This window comes from Panulirus ornatus, chromosome 53 (assembly GCF_036320965.1).
Source record: "Panulirus ornatus isolate Po-2019 chromosome 53, ASM3632096v1, whole genome shotgun sequence".
In the NCBI taxonomy this organism is placed as follows: Eukaryota; Metazoa; Arthropoda; class Malacostraca; order Decapoda; family Palinuridae; genus Panulirus; species Panulirus ornatus.
Window position 1 is genome coordinate 19,575,609 of NC_092276.1, and position 21,443 is coordinate 19,597,051.

Sequence of the window (21,443 nt, forward strand, 5' to 3'; positions counted from 1 at the left end):
GCCATGAGTCAGAGCTGAGGCTATTATGGTCATAAAGCGATGAGCTGTGAGCCATGAGTCAGAGCTGAGGCTATTATGGTCATAAAGCGATGAGCTGTGAGCCATGAGTCAGAGCTGAGGCTATTATGGTCATAAAGCGATGTGCTGTGAGCCATGAGTCAGAGCTGAGGCTATTACGGTCATAAAGCGATGTGCTGTGAGCCATGAGTCAGAGCTGAGGCTATTATGATCATAAAGCTATGTGCTGTGAGTCATGAGTCAGAGATGAGGCTCTTATGGTCATAAAGCGATGAGCTGTGAGCCATGAGTCAGAGCTGAGGCTATTATGGTCATAAAGCAATGAGCTGAGTCATGAATCAGAGCTGAGGCTATAATGGTCATAAAGCGATGAGCTGTGAGTCATGAGTCAAGAGCTGAGGCTATTATGGTCATAAAGTGATGAGCTGTGAGTCATGAATCAGGGCTGAGGCTATTATGGTCATAAAGCAATGAGCTGTGAGTCATGAGTCAGAGCTGAGGCTATTATGGGCATAAAGCAATTAGCTGTGAGTCATGAGCTAGAGCTTAGTCTTTAACAGTCATAAAGCGATGAGCTGTGAATCATGAGCCTGAGCTGAGGCTATTATGGTCATAAAGCGATGAGCTTGGAGAACTGTCAGAGCCGAGGCTATTGGGGTCATAAAGCAATGAGCTGTGAGCACTGTCAGTCATGAGTCAGAGCTGAGGATATTATGGTCATAAAGTGATGAGCTATGAGCATTGTTAGCCATGAGTCAGAGCTGAGGCTATTACGGTCATAAAGCAATGAGCTGTGAGCACTGTTAGCCATGAGTCAGAGCTGAGGTTATTATAGTCATAAAACGATGAGCTGCAAACATTGCTAGCCATGAGCTTCCCGACTGAAACATGCATTCCTTCCTAGTATGTGCAAGTACAAATGACTTCCTTTAAGCAATGAACTTTTTTTAATGAAAGAAGGTAAATTGGATACATTGTGAATAAAAAAGCACTGTTTCATTTATTTCTATGGTATATTAAATGTTTAGAATATGATTATGTAAGGGAATATATCTAATATGGAATACGATTCTGATTCAACGCAAAAATTCTTATGAAATATCTAATATCTTATTTATTTTATTTTACTTTGTCGCTGTCTCCCGCGTTTGCGAGGTAGCGCAAGGAAACAGACAAAAGAAATGGCCCAACCCACCCCCATACACATGTATATACATACACGTCCACACACGCAAATATACATACCTATACATCTCAATGTACACATACATATACACACACAGACACATACATATATACCCATGCACACAATTCACACTGTCTGCCTTTATTCATTCCCATCGCCACCTCGCCGCACATGGAATACCATCCCCCTCCCCCCTCATGTGTGCGAGGTAGCGCTAGGAAAAGACAACAAAGGCCCCATTCGTTCACACTCAGTCTCTAGCTGTCATGCAATAATGCCCGAAACCACAGCTCCCTTTCCACAACCAGGCCCCACACAACTTTCCATGGTTTACCCCAGACGCTTCACATGCCCTGATTCAATCCACTGACAGCACGTCAACCCCGGTATACCACATCGATCCAATTCACTCTATTCCTTGCCCGCCTTTCACCCTCCTGCATGTTCAGGCCCCGATCACTCAAAATCTTTTTCACTCCATCTTTCCACCTCCAATTTGGTCTCCAACTTCTCCTCGTTCCCTTCACCTCCAACACATATATCCTCTTGGTCAATCTTTCCTCACTCATTCTCTTCATGTGCCCAAACCATTTCAAAACACCCTCTTCTGCTCTCTCAACCACGCTCTTTTTATTTCCACACATCTCTCTTACCCTTACATTACTTACTCGATCAAACCACCTCACACCACACATTGTCCTCAAACATCTCATTTCCAGCACATCCACCCTCCTGCGCACAACTCTATCCATAGCCCACGCCTCGCAACCATACAACATTGTTGGAACCACTATTCCTTCAAACATACCCATTTTTGCTTTCCGAGATAATGTTCTCGACTTCCACACATTCTTCAAGGTTCCCAGGATTTTCGCCCCCTACCCCACCCTATGATTCACTTCCGCTTCCATGGTTCCATCCGCTGCCAGATCCACTCCCAGGTATCTATTTTTTATTTATTTTGCTTTGTCGCTGTCTCCCGCGTTTGCGAGGTAGCACAAGGAAACAGACGAAAGAAATGGCCCAACCCACCCCCATACGCATGTATATACATACACGTACACACACGCAAATATACATACCTACACATCTCAATGTACACACATATACACACACACAGACACACACATATATACCCATGCACACAATTCACACTGTCTGTCCTTATTCATTCCCATCGCCACCTCGCCACACATGGAATACCATCCCCCTCCCCCCTCATGTGTGCGAGGTAGTGCTAGGAAAAGACAACAAAGGCCCCATTCGTTCACACTCAGTCTCTAGCTGTCATGCAACAATGCCCGAAACCACAGCTCCCTTTCCACATCCAGGCCCCACACAACTTTCCATGGTTTACCCCAGACGCTTCACATGCCCTGATTCAAGCAACAACATGTACCCTATAATTCTTTGGAAAAACAGATATCTAAAACACTTTACTTCCTCCAGTTTTTCTCCATTCAAACTTACCTCCCAATTGACTTGACCCTCAACCCTACTGTACCTAATAACCTTGCTCTTATTCACATTTACTCTTAACTTTCTTCTTTCACACACTTTACCAAACTCAGTCACCAGCTTCTGCAGTTTCTCACATGAATCACCCACCAGCGCTGTATCATCAGCGAACAACAACTGACTCACTTCCCGAGCTCTCTCATCCACAACAGACTTCATACTTGCCCCTCTTTCCAAAACTCTTGCATTCACCTCCCTAACAACCCCATCCATAAACAAATTAAACAACCATGGAGACATCACACACCCCTGCAGCAAACGTACATTGAAATATCTAAAAGATACCATAAATTCCCAAAATCTAGGAAAAAATTACTATATCTACCAAAACTGGCTGATTTACCTCATGTTCTCAAGCTGTGTCCATAACGTGAAATTTTTTTAATAAAATTGAACTGTTGATTTACTGTTGTTTCATTGGTCAATAAACGAATTTTTGTATGCCTTCAGTATATTTTACATAAGCAAAGGGAAATTGTCCATAAGATGAAACAAAAATATATTTCAAGTACAATTATATACACTGTGTAATGTGATTAGATTTATATAACATGAAATTATCCTTTGGTTAAAATCACTGTATTCCTACCTAGACAAGGGGGGATCTGTGCTGTCAGCACCAGCCCTTCCATGTACACTACTCCTCTCACACAAACGCATAAGTATACTAATAAAGTTCTAAGATATTACCATTAAGATACTATAATACTTGCATAAAAAATGTTCATACTTATTTGCAGTTTTCCCACATTAGTGAGGTAGCATTAAGAACAGATGGAGAAGTCTCATGTGCTCATATCAATTCTTTAGCTGTCTTGTGTAATACACTGAAACCATGGCCCCCTGTCCACCAATATGGGCTATAGGTTTTCTCATAGGTTTTTCGAGGCTACTTCATATGCCCTGGTTCAGTCGAGTGTCAGCTCATCACCTACTGTATACCACACTGCTCCAATTCACATCATTTCATGGTCGCCTTTCATATCCCTGCATATTCAGTCCCCGAGTACTTAAATTCTGTTTCACTCCATCCTTCCATCTCCAGTCGATATCTCCCTTTTCCTATTCCCTTTCGCTTGTCACTTATATCCTCTTTCTGACCTTTCTAACCCATTTCATCTATCAAAATAGCAGCATAATCTCTTCAGCTATCTCAACCACACTTCTAATTTCCGCATCTTTCTCTTACCCCGTTATTACTTAATGTGGTGGCCTCAGTCATTTAATTTCAGATACATTCACTCTTTTCCCTACATTCTCACTATGGCCCATCCCTCGCATCCACACAACACCGTTAGGACTACTATACCTTCAAACATACCCATTTTAGTCCTCCCAGATAATGCCCTCTCTTTCCACACATTCTTTAATGCCCCCTAAACCTTTGCTCCAACCACCCCATAACTCACCTGAGCTTACATGGTTCCATTCACTGCCATGTTCACTCACAGGTGTCTAAAACACATCACTTCCTCCAGGTCTTCTCCATTCAAATTCACACCTCAACCTCAACTGGCCTATCCTTCTGCTTTTATTCTCATTCACTCTCAACTTTCTTCTTTCACACACCAACCCAATCTCAGACACCAACTTCTGCAGTTTCTCACTCAAATTTCTCACCAGCGCCATACCGGCAAACAACTGATTTATCTCCCAGTCACCCCCCCCCCAAAGAAGACTGCATATTTGTGCCTCTACAAACCCGTGCATTTACTTCCCTCACCACCCCATCCATGAATAGATTATACAGCTATAGTGACAACAGACATCGCTTCCACAAACTCAATTTCACCTATCCTCTCTACCTACATGTGCACACACCTTACTATTTCGATTCAAAACTTCTCATTACTTCTAGCTTTTCTCCCATAACGTAATACTGTCCACAAGATTTCTATATTCACCCTATCATATATACCACATATAAGTCCTGGTTCTCTAAGTATTTCTCATTCTTAAAGCAAACACCTGCTCTACACATCCTCTACTAATCCTAAAATCCCACTGTTCTTCCCCTGTCAGATGCTCTGTGCATGCCATCACCTTCCCAATCACTATTCTTCCATTTAGCTTACCAGGTACTATTAACAAATTCATACTTCTGTAATACGAACATTCGCATTTGCCTTGCCTTAATGCAATTGCACTATACAAGTATACCACCAATCCTCATGAATATCATTGTAATCTAAGTGTACACTGAACATCCCAAATAGCCAATCAACAACTAAGTCATCCCTTGTCTTAAGAAATTCAACTGCAAAACCACACCACCCACTCCTTTTGCCTTGCTACATTTCATCTTAGGCAAGGCTTTCACTATCTCCTTTTCTCCAAACCACTTTCCATGACTCACTTTGTATACCTTCCAGATCAAAATACTCCATAGCTATCATGCTATATTTCAACAATCAATAATCCCTCAATATACTCATTCCAACCACTTCAGCACTGCCTGTCTGGGCCTCAGAGGAATTATATCAGGGGGTACAAATTCTTTCTGGTTCCCTCCCCTTCTCCATGAGTCATCCTGTTTTTATCCATTAAGGTTTTATGCCATGAGCTGTAAGGCCAAAAAGGGTATGGAATATGAAAGGGGTGTAATGCTAGTCTTCAATATATGCAAAAAATTTCTGATCCCAGGCCCCCTTTTGGACCACCAAGCCTAGGTACGCTGTACACCCTTCCCATTTGCCTAGATGCCTTTACCACTTTTTTATTTGCCATTTTCACCGATGTTCCTATTGTTTCCTCGTTTCTTGTGCCTTAACCTTCCTCCAAAATATTTATCCTCCCTGAAGTATGCTGATACTCGCTCACCCCAGCTCTAATTTTCATCCCCTTCACCTTTCTATTGTACATCTAATTACTGGCACTCCTTCCATGTAGTTACCGCCCATACAACTCTTTACTGTTTCCATAACAACTTTACTGTAGTCTCCATAACAACTTTACTGTAGTCTCCTTGTTGGCATCATAGGTCCTCACAGTCCAATAACCTCAACCCTCGTTGCCATTTCCACATCTTTGCATTCAGGAAAATATAGGAAGATTGGGTTATTTTGTACGAAAGTAGAGTGGATCATTCATGCACTAACACAAGTTTGTTAATGAAATTATTATAATATGCGTTTTGTGTATGCTTTAATAGTCACTACCTGTGGCAGAGTTCATGAGAAATAAACATTTTGTTGTTAGTTTGTTTCCACAAAAAGGAAGATCACTTTCTTTCTAATCCTGCACTATTTGTAAATATTTGAAAACTGTGCTTCAGGCCTTCATCCTAAATTCTCTACTTGATTTACTCGTTACTAACCACACACTTGTAGGCCAACTGAATTATTATGGTTAATTATAATTTGAATTAACTATATAGTTTACCTTTAACAGAGTTTGGGGAACCCTTCCATTGTGGCTCCTCGGTCGACCCTGGTACAGCATCCAAGCATATGTTTACTGCTTAATTTATTTTGATTTATATTTGTAAGTCCACGTTACCGGTAACTGCTAAATAACTGTCGATTGTACTTCTGCCCTGTTGCCCGAACAACTAGCCAAAATGCTGAACTGAAATTATTTCTCTTAGAGTTTGTATGATCCGTAATACGATGTCTTAAATTTATCCACTGTGAAAGTCTGCTATGATCACTTAATCATCTTAATGTTTCTTGTTATATATATATATATATATATATATATATATATATATATATATATATATATATATATATATATATATATATATATATATATATTCACCTTTCCCAATAAATAATACTTCAGGAACAGTCAATGATGGCCAAAGATTCAATGTTTTTATATGAGATTCCTCCTTTGACGAGTTCCGTCCACTTAGATAATTGTTGTAAGATTAGTTCAAGTTGCAAAATGCCATGTTAGTCTCACTTTGGCATGTATAGATCATATTGAAGAAGTTTGTGAGTAGGCTCGTTGTTTCTTGGTTCTGTGTAAACAAACAAACAAGTGTATATCATGACCATCCTTGGTCTTACCTATGTTCATTAAACGATTGTATATCTACCACCACCTTATCTGAGAGCCACATAAGTACATTAGTAAGTGTCTTGTAAGTAACGTGAATACATAACGTATGTCTGCAGGTTGTAGGCACATAGAATCCAAGGACAAATCTTGCTAATAGGTAGGTTTTCGAGTAAATATCTATATTTTTAGAATTATCGTGCAGAATTACATTAGTCAGCATATACAGATAATATTGGCATACAAATAACGGGGAAAAGTATGATATAATAGTGGTAAACTGTTGCCTATCATGACCGTTTCCCACATCTATCCAACTGTTAGGTTAGGTTCGATTGAAATTTTTTTTTTTTTTTTTTTTAGTGTGTTTTGAACAATTTTGGCCTTCAATTTTATCTCAAATTACTACTTTCTGTGACTTACCCAACCCATTACCCCGATTCCCACTGGAACTCCCTTATTATGTCTTGATAAAGAGGTAAATTATCCAAAAAGGATGTCATTTGTAGTAGAAATGTGTCAGAATCGTGGAAAAACGCATCAAAAACCGTCAGAATAATATGATTTCAACTTCCAAAGAGGTAGACGTCTAAAATGGACATTTTACCGATTCTTTGACAATTATGTTAACAAAAGTCACATCAAACAGTTCATTCACATTTGTAGGGTAGGCTTTTATACTGCAGCCCACCAAAACAATGTTAGTTAATGTGCAGCAAGTTTCTTAAATTGAAGTCACAGGTGGTCATAATGTTTCATCAGGTGAAAGTTTACTTTCTAGGTTAATTATGTTTTCTACTTATTTGGATTCGTTCTTGCTATTGTAAAGAATGATATGCAAGTGTGCCAGTTTCTTTGATTATTCTTAAAACCTGCCATTCACCGTTGTATAACTTATTAGTGGTAGGGTTACAAGTGAGAGGGGAAAATGTGGGGTTAGATATTACTGTGAAATACTTATGAATATATAAAAACAAAGATAACGTGCCTACTTTAATGCTACTGATGTCTTGTGGGTTCTGTTATTGGTGAGATTTTGTTATCAAAACATGTACTCCAGTTTGATGTGCCATGATTTATTTCACTTGGAAGGTATGCTGTTACTTCTGATGTCTCGCGAGATATAGGAATCTGGCCCCATGTGGGACAGATCCCATTATTAGAATTTTACCAGTTACATACCACACTTATGAAATGTTTCAAATGATTTTGCACTCCCAATTCTTTATGGATAGAATTTCAGAATACAAGTACATATTTTCTAGATAATTTAATTTTACAGAATTGGTACTGATGGATTCCTATGATATGCAGAGTAGATATGGAGTGTAGGATTTTAGGTGTAGCACCTCCATTCCGTCTTTTGTAAGTCCATTTGAAGTGGGTATGACGTGGAAGTGAAAGGAAACCATGTGTTAAAGACTGTCAGATGAACTGTTGAGAGTGTAAGTAGCACATTTGTAACATTTTCATCCAAAGTTAGTAAATAGTAAATGAACAGGAGGGACACCTATTGCATCCTGATGACACTTTTTGATATCCTGATGCATAGTATGAGAACATTGTGAAAATTACCATCCCATGGATGCTTGTCATGATACATTTGTATGGTGCTTGTTTGGATATTACAGACCTTTATTCAGTTTCTAAGTCATTATACAAAAGGGAAGAGGTTGTAATACAAGAAAACTTACCTGTTGGGTATATAAATGTCTAATTACCTTTACAGTGATGCCTTCTGCTGAATATTGTTATGCATCATAATGTTTGAATCTGACTGAATCGCAAAGAAATAGCAACCAAGTTCATGCTAGTAAGCTCTGTCTCACCCAGTGTCAGATTCCTATATCTCTCCAGACATTATTAGTGTACCTTCTAAATGAAATGATTATTGGTACACTCAAGTAGAGTGCATATTTTGATGATGAAATTTCACAAGTAACAGAACCCAAAAGACTTCTGTAGTGATCAAATAGGCAGGTTATCTGTATGTTTTTCTTTTTCTCTTTTTTTCATAATTGATTGCTATTTCCCACATTAACAATACGTGCCTGGAAGAGACAAAAAAAGGCCACAGCCACTCATATACATTCTTTAGTGTCATGTGTAATGCACCAAAACTACATCTCCCTATTTACAACCCCACTTACCTTTCCATGGTTACCTTGGACACTTCACTTGCCTTGGCTCAGTACATTAACAGCATGTCGACCCATGTATACCACATCATTCCAACTCTCCTTATCCCATGCACACCTTTCACTCTCCTGTATGTTCAGGCCCCCAAGTGCTCAAAATCATTTTCACTTTGTCCTTCCATCTCCAATTTGGTATACCCATTCTCCTTGTTCCCTCCATCCTTCCGTCTCCAATTTGGTATCCCCATTCTCCTTGTTCCTTCTGTTTCTTCTTTGGCAAATTTTCCTCACTCATTCTCTCCATATGTCCAAACCATTTCACCCCCTTCAGCTCTCTCAGCCACCCACTTTTTAGTACACCTTTCTCTTACCCTTTCATTGCTTGCTCAGTCAAAGCACCTCACACCACATATTCTCCTAATCTGTTTTGTTTCCATTGCATCCACCCTCGTCTGCACAGCCTCACATCCATATGATATTGTTGGGACTTCTTTACCATCAAATATACCCATTTCTGCCCTCCTAGAACCTTTTCCCCCCCTCACCCACCCTCTGACTCAGGTTTGTTTTCATGGTTCCATTCATTGCCATGTCCACTTCCACGTATTAAGGCACTTTGCTTCCTTACTAACTTTTTTCCATTCTAAGTCACACCCCAGTTATGTAAGACTCATGCACACTTATCATTAATTTTTCATTTGCCATTTGTTATTATCATTTTACTGTGAGTTACATTTAGTTAGATGCATGTTCCCCTGGGCTCATTGTTCCCACGGGCTACTGTTAATCAGGATGTTTGAACACGTAAGAGCTGACCTGTTATTTGAACACGTTGTTGAATGGGTGTTGACGGACTCCAATATAACCCCTGCCAGTGTGACCTGAGGGGACACACTGGCCAGCCTCATCACACTGTTCACTGGAATGTGTTGTAGTGTGTCATAAGACTATAGCCCAGAGTACTACAGATGTACATACATAATTTTCTAATAAATCTACAAAGGCCGCCTGACCTTCAGTGAGTACCCCCCGATCTCCTTCCTATCAACTCAACCATCCTAAACATAATAATCTTGCTTTTATTCATATTTAGTTTTACCTTCTTGTTTCACAGACTTCTGAACTCAGTCATCAACTTCTGCAGTTTCTCACTCATTTCTGCCACCGGTGCTGTATCGTAAGCATGCAATAACTGACTCATTATTTAGGCCCTTTCATCCTTAGCATACTGAATACTTACCCCCTTTCCAAGACTTACATTTACCTCCCTCACCACTCCATCCATAAACAAATTAAACAACCTTGGTGACACCCCTGCTGCAGACCAACCCTCACTTGAAACCATTCACTCTCCTCTCTTCTTACACATATACATGCTTACACCCTTGATAAAAACCTCTCACTGCTTGTAGCAGCTGTTATCTCAGACCGTATATTTGTAAGACCTTCCACAAGGCATCTGTATCAACGTTCATATGCTTTCTCCAGATCGATAAATGTCTTACAAATACGTCTGTGTCACTATTTCAAGCACACATCTTTTAAAGGAGTAAGTAATGAAAGGGTAAGAGAGATTATTTTTTTTGTTATTATACTTTGTCTCTGTCTCCTGCGTTAGTGAGGTAGCACAAGGAAACAGACAAAAGAATGGCCCAACCCACCCACATACACATGTATATACATACACGTCCACACACACACATATACATACCTACACATCTCAAGGTATACATATATATACACAGACAGATGTATACATATATGCACATGTACATAATTCATACTGTCTGCCCTTATTCATTCCTGTCGCCACCCCGCCACACATGAAATGAAAACCCCCTCCCCCTCATGTGCACAAGGTAACGCTAGGAAAAGACAACAAAGGCCACATTCATTCACACTCAGTCTCTAGCTGTCATGTATAATGCACCGAAACCACAGCTCCCTTTCCACATCCAGGCCCCACAAAATTTTCCATGGTTTACCCCAGACACTTCACATGCCCTGGTTCAATCCATTGACAGCACGTCGACCCTGGTATACCACATCGTTCCAATTCACTCTACTCCTTGCATGCCTTTCACCCTCCTTCATGTTCAGGCCCCGATCACTCAAAATCTTTTTCACTTCATCTTTCCACCTCCAATTTGGTCTCCCACTTCTCCTCGTTCCCTCCACCTCTGACACAAATATCCTCTTTGTCAATCTCTCCTCGCTCATTCCCTCCATATGACCAAACCATTTCAAAACACCCTCTTCTGCTCTTTCAACCGCCCTCTTTTTATTACCACACATCTCTCTTACCCTTACATTACTTACTCGACCAAACCACCTCCCACCACATATTGTCCTCAAACATCTCATTTCCAGCACATCCACCCTCCTCTGCACAACTCTATCTATACCCCACACCTTGCAACCATATAACATTGTTGGAACCACTATTCCTTCAAACATACCCATTTTTGCTTTCTGAGATAATGTTTTCGACTTCCAAACATTCTTCAAGGCTCCCAGAACTTTCACCCCCTCCCCCACCCTATGATTCACTTCCGCCTCCATGGTTCCATCCGCTGCCAAATCTACTCCCAGATATCTAAAACTCTTCACTTCCTCCAGTTTTTCTCCATTCAAACTTACCTCCCAATTGACTTGTCCCTCAACCCTACTGTACCTGATAACCTTGGTCTTATTCATATTTACTCTCAGCTTTCTTCTTTCACACACTTTACCAAAATCAGTCACCACCTTCTGCAGTTTCTCTCCCGAATCAGCCACCAGTGCTGTATCATCAGCTAACAACAACTGACTTACTTCCCAAGCTCTCTCATCCACAACAGACTGCATACTTGCCTCTCTTTCCAAAACTTGTGCATTCATCTCCCTAACATCCCCATCCATAAACAAATTAAACAACCATGGAGACATCACGCACCCCTACCACAAACCAACATTGACTGAGAACCAATCACTTTCCTCTCTTCCTACTCATGCACGTGCCTTACATCCTCGATAAAAACTTTTCACTGCTTCTAACAATTTGCCTCCCACACCATATATTCTTCATACCTTCCACAGAGCATCTCTATCAACTCTATCATATGCCTTCTCCAGATCCATAAATACTACATATAAATCCATTTGCTTTTCTAAGTATTTCTCACATACATTCTTCAAAGCAAGCACCTGATCCATACATCCTCTACCACTTCTGAAACCACATTGCTCTTCCCCAATCTGATGCTCTGTACATGCCTTCACCCTCTCAATCAATACCCTCCCATATAATTTCCCAGGAATACTGAACAAACTTATACCTCCATAATTTGAGTACTCACTTTTATCCCCTTTACCTTTGTACAATGGCACTATGCAAGCATTCTGCCAATCCTCAGGCACCTCACCATGAGTCATACATACATTAAATAACCTTACCAACCAGTCAACAATACAGTCACCCCCTTTTTTATTAAATTCCACTGCAATACCATCCAAACCTGCTGCCTTGCCGGCTTTCATCTTTCGCAAAGCTTTTACTACCTCTTCTCTATTAACTAAATCATTCTCCCTAACCCTCTTACTTTGCACACCACCTCGACCAAAACACCCTATATCTGCCAATCTATCATCAAACACATTCAACAAACCTTCAAAATACTCTCTCCTTCTCACATCACCACTACTTGTTATCACCTCCCCATTTGCCCCCTTCACCGATGTTCCTATTTGCCCCCTTGTCTTATGCACTTTATTTTCCTCCTTCCAAAACATCTTCTTTTTCTCCCTAAAATTTAATGATATTTTTATCACCCTGGGGATAGGGGAGAAATTTATCCCTGGGGATAGGGGAGAAAGAATACTTCCCACGCATTCCTTATGTGTCGTAGAAGGCGACTAAAGGGGACGGGAGCAGGGGGCCAGAAACCTTCCCCTCCTTGTATTTTAACTTTCTAAAAGGGGAAACAGAAGAAGGAGTCACGCGAGGAGTGCTCATCCTCCTCGAAGGCTCAGATTGGGGTATCTAAATGTGTGTGGATGTAACCAAGATGAGAAAAAAGGAGAGATAGGTAGTATGTTTGAGGAAAGGAACCTGGATGTTTTGGCTCTGAGTGAAACGAAGCTCAAGGGCAAAGGGGAAGAGTGGTTTGGGAATGTCTTGGGAGTAAGGTCAGGGGTTAGTGAGAGGACAAGAGCAAGGGAAGGAGTAGCAGTACTCCTGAATCAGGAGTTGTGGGAGTATGTGATAGAGCGTAAGAAAGTAAATTCTAGATTGATATGGGTAAAACTGAAAGTGGATGGAGAGAGATGGGTGATTATTGGTGCATATGCACCTGGGCATGAGAAGAAAGATCATGAAAGGCAAGTGTTTTGGGAGCAGCTGAATGAGTGTGTTAGTGGTTTTGATGCCCAAGACCGGGTTATGTTGATGGGTGATTTGAATGCAAAGGTGAGTAATGTGGCAGTTGAGGGAATAATTGGTATACATGGAGTGTTCAGTGTTGTAAATGGAAATGGTGAAGAGCTTGTAGATTTATGTGCTGAAAAAGGACTGGTGATTGGGAATACCTGGTTTAAAAAGAGAGATATACATAAGTATACGTATGTAAGTAGGAGAGATGGCCAGAGAGCGTTATTGGATTACGTGTTAATTGATAGACGCACGAAGAGAGACTTTTGGATGTTAATGTGCTGAGAGGTGCAACTGGAGGGATGTCTGATCATTATCTTGTGGAGGCGAAGTTGAAGATTTGTAGGGGTTTTCAGAAAAGAAGAGAGAATGTTGGGGTGAAGAGGGTGGTGAGAGTAAGTGAGCTTGGGAAGGAGACTTGTGTGAGGAAGTACCAGGAGAGACTGAGTACAGAATGGAAAAAGGTGAGAACAAAGGAGGTAAGGGGAGTGGGGGAGGAATGGGATGTATTTAGGGAAGCAGTGATGGCTTGCGCAAAAGATGCTTGTGGCATGAGAAGCGTGGGAGATGGGTTGATTAGAAAAGGTAGTGAGTGGTGGGATGAAGAAGTAAGATTATTAGTGAAAGAGAAGAGAGAGGCCTTTTTGATGATTTTTGCAGGGAAAAAATGCAAATGAGTGGGAGAGGTATAAAAGAAAGAGGCAGGAGGTCAAGAGAAAGGTGCAAGAGGTGAAAAAGAGGGCAAATGAGAGTTGGGGTGAGAGAGTATCATTAAATTTTAGGGAGAATAAAAAGATGTTTTGGAAGGAGGTAAATAAAGTGCGTAAGAGAAGGGAGCAAATGGGAACTTCAGTGAAGGGGGCTAATGGAGAGGTGATAACAAGTAGTGGTGATATGAGGAGATGGAGTGAGTATTTTGAAGGTTTGTTGAATGTGTTTGATGATAGAGTGGCAGATATAGGGTGTTTTGGTCGAGGTGGTGTGCAAAGTGAGAGGGTTAGGGAAAATGATTTGGTAAATAGAGAAGAGGTAGTAAAAGCTTTATGGATGATGAAAGCTGGCAAGGCAGCGGGTTTGGATGGTATTGCAGTGAAATTTATTAAAAAAGGGGGTGACTGTATTGTTGACTGGTTGTTAAGGTTATTTAATGTATTTATGATTCATGGTGAGGTGCCTGAGGATTGGCGGAATGCTTGCATAGTGCCATTGTACAAAGGCAAAGGGGATAAGAGTGAGTGCTCAAATTACAGAGGTATAAGTTTGTTGAGTATTCATGGTAAATTATATGGGAGGGTATTGACTGAGAGGGTGAAGGCATATACAGAGCTTCAGATTGGGGAAGAGCAGTGTGGTTTCAGAAGTGGTAGAGGATGTGTGGATCAGGTGTTTGCTTTGAAGAATGTATGTGAGAAATACCTAGAAAAGCAAATGGATTTGTATGTAGCATTTATGGATCTGGAGAAGGCATATGATAGAGTTGATAGAGATGCTCTGTGGAAGGTATTAAGAATATATGGTGTGAGAGGCAAGTTGTTAGAAGCAGTGAAAAGTTTTTATCGAGGATGTAAGGCATGTGTACGTGTAGGAAGGGAGGAAAGTGATTGGTTCTCAGTGAATGTAGGTTTGCGGCAGGGGTGTGTGATGTCTCCATGGTTGTTTAATTTGTTTATGGATGGGGTTGTTAGGGAGGTGAATGCAAGAGTTTTGGAAAGAGGGGCAAGTATGCAGTCTGTTGTGAATGAGAGAGCTTGGGAAGTGAGTCAGTTGTTGTTCGCTGATGATACAGCGCTGGTGTCTGATTCATGTAAGAAACTGCAGAAGCTGGTGACTGAGTTTGGTAAAGTGTGTGAAAGAAGAAAGTTAAGAGTAAATGTGAATAAGAGCAAGGTTATTATTTACAGTAGGGTTGAGGGTCAAGTCAATTGGGAGGTAAGTTTGAATGGAGAAAAACTGGAGGAAGTAAAGTGTTTTAGATATCTGGGAGTGGATCTGGCAGCGGATGGAACCATGGAAGCGGAAGTGAATCATAGGGTGGGGGAGGGGGCGAAAATTCTGGGAGCCTTGAAGAATGTTTGGAAGTCGAGAACATTATCTCGGCAAGAAAGAATGGGTATGCTTGAAGGAATAGTGGTTCCAACAATGTTGTATGGTTGCGAGGCGTGGGCTATGGATAGAGTTGTGCGCAGGAGGGTGGATGTGCTGGAAATGAGATGTTTGAGGACAATATGTGGTGTGAGGTGGTTTGATCGAGTAAGTAATGTAAGGGTAAGAGAGATGTGTGGAAATAAAAAGAGTGTGGTTGAGAGAGCCAAAGAGGTTGTTTTGAAATGGTTTGGTCACATGGAGAGAATGAGTGGGGAAAGATTGACCAAGAGGATATATGTGTCAGAGGTGGAGGGAATGAGGAGAAGTGGGAGACCAAATTTGAGGTGGAAAGATGGAGTGAAAAAGATTTTGAGTGATCGGGGCCTGAACATGCAGGAAGGTGAAAGGCGTGCAAGGAATAGAGTGAATTGGAAAGATGTGGTATACCGGGGTCGACGTTCTGTGAATGGATTGAACCAGGGCATGTGAAGCGTCTGGGGTAAACCATGGAAAGTTCTGTGGGGCCTGGATGTGGAAAGGAAGCTGTGGTTTCGGTGCATTATTACATGACAGCTAGAGACTGAGTGTGAACGAATGGGGCCTTTGGTGTCTTTTCCTAGCGCTACCTCGCACACATGAGGGGGGAGGGGGTTGTTATTCCATGTGTGGTGAGGTGGCGATGGGAACAAATAAGGGCAGGCACTATGAATTATGTACATGTGTATATGTATATGTCTGTGTGTGTATATATATGTGTACATTGAGATGTATAGGTTCGTATATTTGCGTGTGTGGACGTGTATGTATATACATGTGTATGTGGGCGGGTTGGGCCATTCTTTTGTCTGTTTCCTTGCGCTACCTCACTAACACGGGAGACAGCGACAAGGCAAAATAAATAAATAAATAAATAATCACCCCAACTCTCATTAGCCCTCTTTTTCACCTCTTGCCCCTGTCTCTTGACCTGCCTCTTTCTTTTATACATCTCCCACTCATTTGCATTATTTCCCTGCAAAAATCGTCCAGATGCCTCTCTCTTCTCTTTCACTAATAATCTTACTTCTTCATCCAACCACTCACTACCCTTTCTAATCTGCCCACCTCCCACGTTTCGCATGCTACAAGCATCTTTTGCACAAGCCATCGCTGCTTCCCTAAATACATCCCATTCCTCCCCCACTCCCCTTATGTCCTTTGTTCTCACCTTTTTCCACTCTGTACTCAGTCTCTCCAGGTACTTCCTCACACGTCTCCTTCCCAAGCTCACTTACTCTCACCACTCTTCACCCCAACATTCTCTCTTCTTTTCTGAAAACCTCTACATATCTTCACCTTCGCCTCCACAAGATAATGATCAGACATCCCTCCAGTTGCCCCTTTCAGCACATTAACATCCAAAACTCTCTCTTTCATGCACCTATCAATTAACACATAATCCTATAACGCTCTCTGGCCATCTCTCCTACTTACATACGTATACTTATGTATATCTCTCTTTTTAAACCAGGTATTCCCAATCACCAGTCCTTTTTCAGCACATTGATCTACAAGCTCCTCACCATTTCCATTTACAACACTGAACACCCCATGTATACCAATTATTCCCTCAACTGCCATATTACTCACCTTTGCATTCAAATCGCCCATCACTATAACCCGGTCTCGTGCATCAGAACTACCAACACACTCACTCAGCTGCTCCCAAAACACTTGCCTCTCATGATTTTTCTTCTCATGCCCAGGTGTATAACCACCAACAGTCACCCATCTCTCTCCATCCACTTTCAGTTCTACCCATATCAATCTAGAGTTTACTTTCTTACACTCTATCACATACTCCCACCACTCCTGTTTCAGGAGTAGTGCTACTCCTTCCCTTGCTCTTGTCCTCTCACTAACCCCTGACTTTACTTCCAAGACATTCCCAAATCACTCTTCCCTTTTACCCTTGAGCTTCGTTTCACTCAGAACCAAAACATGCAGGTTCCTTTCCTCAAACATACTACCTGTCACTCCTTTTTTCTCATCTTGGTTACATCCACATACATTTAGACACCCCAATCTGAGCCTTTGAGGAGGATGAGCACTCCCATGTGTGGTAATAAAAAGAGTTGGTTGAGAGAGCAGAAGAGGGAGTGTTGAAATGGTTTTGTCACATGGAGAGAATGAGTGAGGAAAGATTGACAAAGAGGATATATGTGTCAGAGACGGAGGGAACAAGGAGAAGTGGGAGACCAAATTGGAGATGGAAGGATGGAGTGAAAAAGATTTTGAGCTATCAGGGCCTGAACATACATGAAGGTGAAAGGCTTGCGTGGAATAGAGTGAATTGGAACGATGTAGTATACTGAGGTCGATGTGCTGTCAATGGACTGAACCAGGGCATGTGAAGCATCTGGTGTGAACCATGGAAAGGTCTGTGGGCCCTGGATGTGGATAGGGAGCTGTGGTTTTGATGCATTACACATGACAGCTAGAGACTGAGTATATATATATATATATATATATATATATATATATATATATATACGTATATGAGTGGTTGGGCCATTCTTTGTCTGTTTCCTTGCACTACGTTGCTGATGCAGGAAACAGCAATTTAGTATAATGAAAAAAAAATCCTTTAACGGAAACACCTGATCCATACATACCTTACCACCTCTGCAACCATACTGCCCCTTCCCAGTCTGATGCTCTGTACATGCCTTCACCCTCTTAATCTCTACCCTCCCATACGGTTTACCAGGTACCCTCAACAAACTCATATCTCCGTAATTTGAACTGTAATTTGAACACTCACCTTTATCCTTCTTGTCTTTATGCAGTGGCATTATACATGTATTCTGCCAATCCTCAGGCACCTCACAATGATCCATACATATATTGAAAATTCTAACTAACCAATCAACAACACTCACCCCTTTTCTTAATGAATTCATATGCAATACCATCCACTCCAGCCACCTTGCTATATTTCATCTTGCATAAAGCTTTTATCACCTCTTCTGTCTTCCTCAAACTACTCTGTGATTCTCTCACTCTGTGTACCACCTCAACCTAAACATTCTTCATCTTCTACCATATCATCAAACACTTATAACAGTCCTTTAAAATACTCACTCTGTTTCCTTCTTATTTCATCATTACTTGTTGCCACTTCCCCTTTTGCCTCACTCACTGATATTCCTATTTGTTTTGTTTTCCCACATTATTAACCTCCTTCCAAAAATATGATATCTCCCTGAATGTTTACTGATACTTACTCATCTCAACTCTTATTATCCTTCTATTTTAACATGTGCACCTTCCTGTGGACCTCCTACCACTTTCTCTTTTACATCCCCTATTAGTTGCACTCTTTCCTTGTTAGTACCACCTAAATGTCTCTCATTTCTCTCTCATTAGCAGCTTTACTTCTTCATCCCACCACTCACTACCCTTTTTAATCATGTCCAGCTCCCACCTTTCGCATGCCACATGTATTTTTCACACATCAGCACTGCCTCCCGAAATACCTCCCATTCCTCACCCACTCCCCTCCCTTCATTTACTTCTACCTTTTGCCATTCTTCACTTAATCTCTCATTATTTCTTCCAAGCTCACTGACTCTCACCAATTTCTTATTATCATTGATTCATCTTTTCCTAAAAGTCTCTACAAACTTCACCTTTATCTTCACAAGATAGTGATCGCATCCCACCAGCTGTCCCTCACAGTACATTTACATCCAAAAGTGTCTCTTTTACATGCCTATCAATTACAGGTTGAGCATCCCTAATCCAGATATCCAAAATCCAAAATGCTTCAAAATCCAAAATTTTTTGAGCAGTGACATGCCATTACAAAATCTGAATCTCATCACCTAAAATGCCATGTCTGAGTGTAACATGACCAGTAACATTATTCCACTGAAATTTTTCTGTTTTCGTTACATTTACAGTACCAGTAGTTATGTGAATTGAATGCTTATTCTTTTATATCTCAAACAAAACCTACAAAATAAAATACTGTGTACTGTAAGCTTTTGATTAAAGCAGGATTGTAGATGGAAACTGAAAACCTGCTTGTTTATTGTTGTTGTTGTGTAACAGCTGATACAGGTATTCTACTGATGCTACTGTTCTGCTTCGTTACTATTATCACATTATTTTTTCATTGTATTAATGGTATTTCATATATTTTTTACTGTTAAGTCCTTATGTCAGGAATGAAGGTGATGCCAAACAACTACAGATTGTCCACATGTGTGACTGAAGTTGTGACACCTTAGTGTTCTGATGGTTCAGTGTTACACAAACTTTGTTTCATGGGTAAAATCATTAAAAATATTGTATGAATATTGTGTATAAGGTGCATATGAAACATTAATGGATTTCGTGTTTAGCCTGGGTCCCATCCCAAGATATCCAATTATGTGTAGGCATATGTTCCAGAATCCTAAAAAAATCAAAATCCTAGACACTTCTGGTCTCAGGTATTTCAGATAAGGGATACTCAGTTTGTATTATGTAATACAATAATGCTCACTGATCATCTCTCTTACTCATACGTATACTTGTATATGCCCCTCTTTTTAAACCAGGTATTTCCAGTCACCATTCATGTTTCAACACACGATTCCTCAAAGTGCCACCATTTCCATTCATGTTACTGAATATCCCATGCCCCCCAAATTATACCCTCAACTGCCAGATTACTCGCCTTCACATTCAAATTACCCTTTATTAATACTTGGTCTCTTGCATCAAAATACCTGACACACTCACGCAGCTGCTTCCAAAATATTTTCCTCTCGTGATCTTTCTTCCCATGACCCATTGCATGTTGCATAAGCACCAATAATCACCCATCTCTCACCATCCACTTTCATTGTTACACACATTAGTCTAGAATTTACTTTCTTACACTCACACACCCTTACAACTCCTGCTTGAGTACTCCTTCTTCCTTAGTTTTTGTCTTCTCACCAACCTCTGACTTTACTCCTGAGACATTTCCAGACCTTTCTTTCCCTTTACCCTTGAGTTTTGCTTCACTTACAGCTAGAAAATCCAGGTTTCTTTCCTCAAACATACTACCTCCTTTGTCATCCTGGTTACATCCATACACATTTAGGCACCCCAACTTGAGTCTTCAAGAAGGATGAGCACTCCTTGCTTGGCTCCTTCTGCTATTCCATTTTTTAGAAATTGAAATACAAGATGAGGGTTTCCAGCACCCTCACTCCTGCCCTAATTAGTCATTTTCTATGACATGCAAGGAAAACATTATTATCTAATCCCATATTTTCCCCATTCCTCACTATCCTACCACAAATGAGTTATTGAATGCTGAAAGATGGGCTTTGAGGGTGAAAAAGGAAAATGCCACATTCTGACATTCTTTACAGTAGCAGTAATAATTCCTTAGGAAGAGAACATTTATAACAGGCCTGGAAAATGTGCATCTGCCTTCTAAAATTTTAGCATGGGATTTGTCGGTTTAGCTGTGCATTGCTAATTGATTTGAATGTTAAGTAATGTTCTGCAGTGCTAGTGTAATGTTTCAAGAGTACAATAACATTTGCTGAGAATGCTACATTAATTACCCCCGCATTTTCCCCAGTAAACAAAACCCTCTACTAATTACCTTATCGAATGAGTGTGTGATAAGAGTGTTTGACGTTATCATGACTGTTCAGTTTGGAGGGGTTGGTGAGGGAAGTAGATGTAGGGATCTTGGTGAGAAGAAGCAGTTCTATAGAAGGCTGGTGCAGGGGAGGTCTGGATGTTAGTCATTTGTTTGCAGGTAAGACAGCTTTGATGACCATTTGAGAGAGAAGCTCTCAAAGCTGGTGTTTGATTTTGAGAGAGTGTTTAAAGAAATCCCTGGGGATAGGGGAGAAAGAACACTTCACATGTATTCCCTGCATGTCGTAGAAGGCTACTAAAAGGGAAGGGAGCGGGGGCTGGAAATCCTCCCCCTCTCGTTTTTTTTTTTATTATCATTATTTTCTAAAAGAAGGAACAGAAAGGGGCCAGGTGAGGATATTCCCTCAAAGGCCCAGTCCTCTGTTCTTAACACTACCTGGCTATCGCGGGAAAT

The 21,443-nt window shown here is 40.8% G+C and overlaps 2 protein-coding genes across 3 annotated transcripts in view; one reads left to right on the top strand and one right to left on the bottom strand.

Annotated features, from left to right (window-relative positions):
• Positions 1–6,244, bottom strand: part of LOC139765297 (U6 snRNA-associated Sm-like protein LSm2) — a 67,596-nt gene extending 61,352 nt beyond the window's left edge. The window contains exon 1 of the mRNA XM_071692682.1: positions 6,104–6,244. The gene's annotated coding sequence lies outside the window, so the exon portion shown is untranslated. The remainder of the gene's footprint in view (positions 1–6,103) is intronic.
• A 218-nt stretch (positions 6,245–6,462) lies between these two features.
• Positions 6,463–21,443, top strand: part of LOC139765296 (uncharacterized) — a 120,915-nt gene continuing 105,934 nt past the window's right edge. Inside the window, exon 1 of one of the 2 annotated variants that reach the window (XM_071692681.1) lies at positions 6,463–6,809. The gene's annotated coding sequence lies outside the window, so the exon portion shown is untranslated. The remainder of the gene's footprint in view (positions 6,810–21,443) is intronic. The other variant, XM_071692680.1, reaches the window with a different exon arrangement.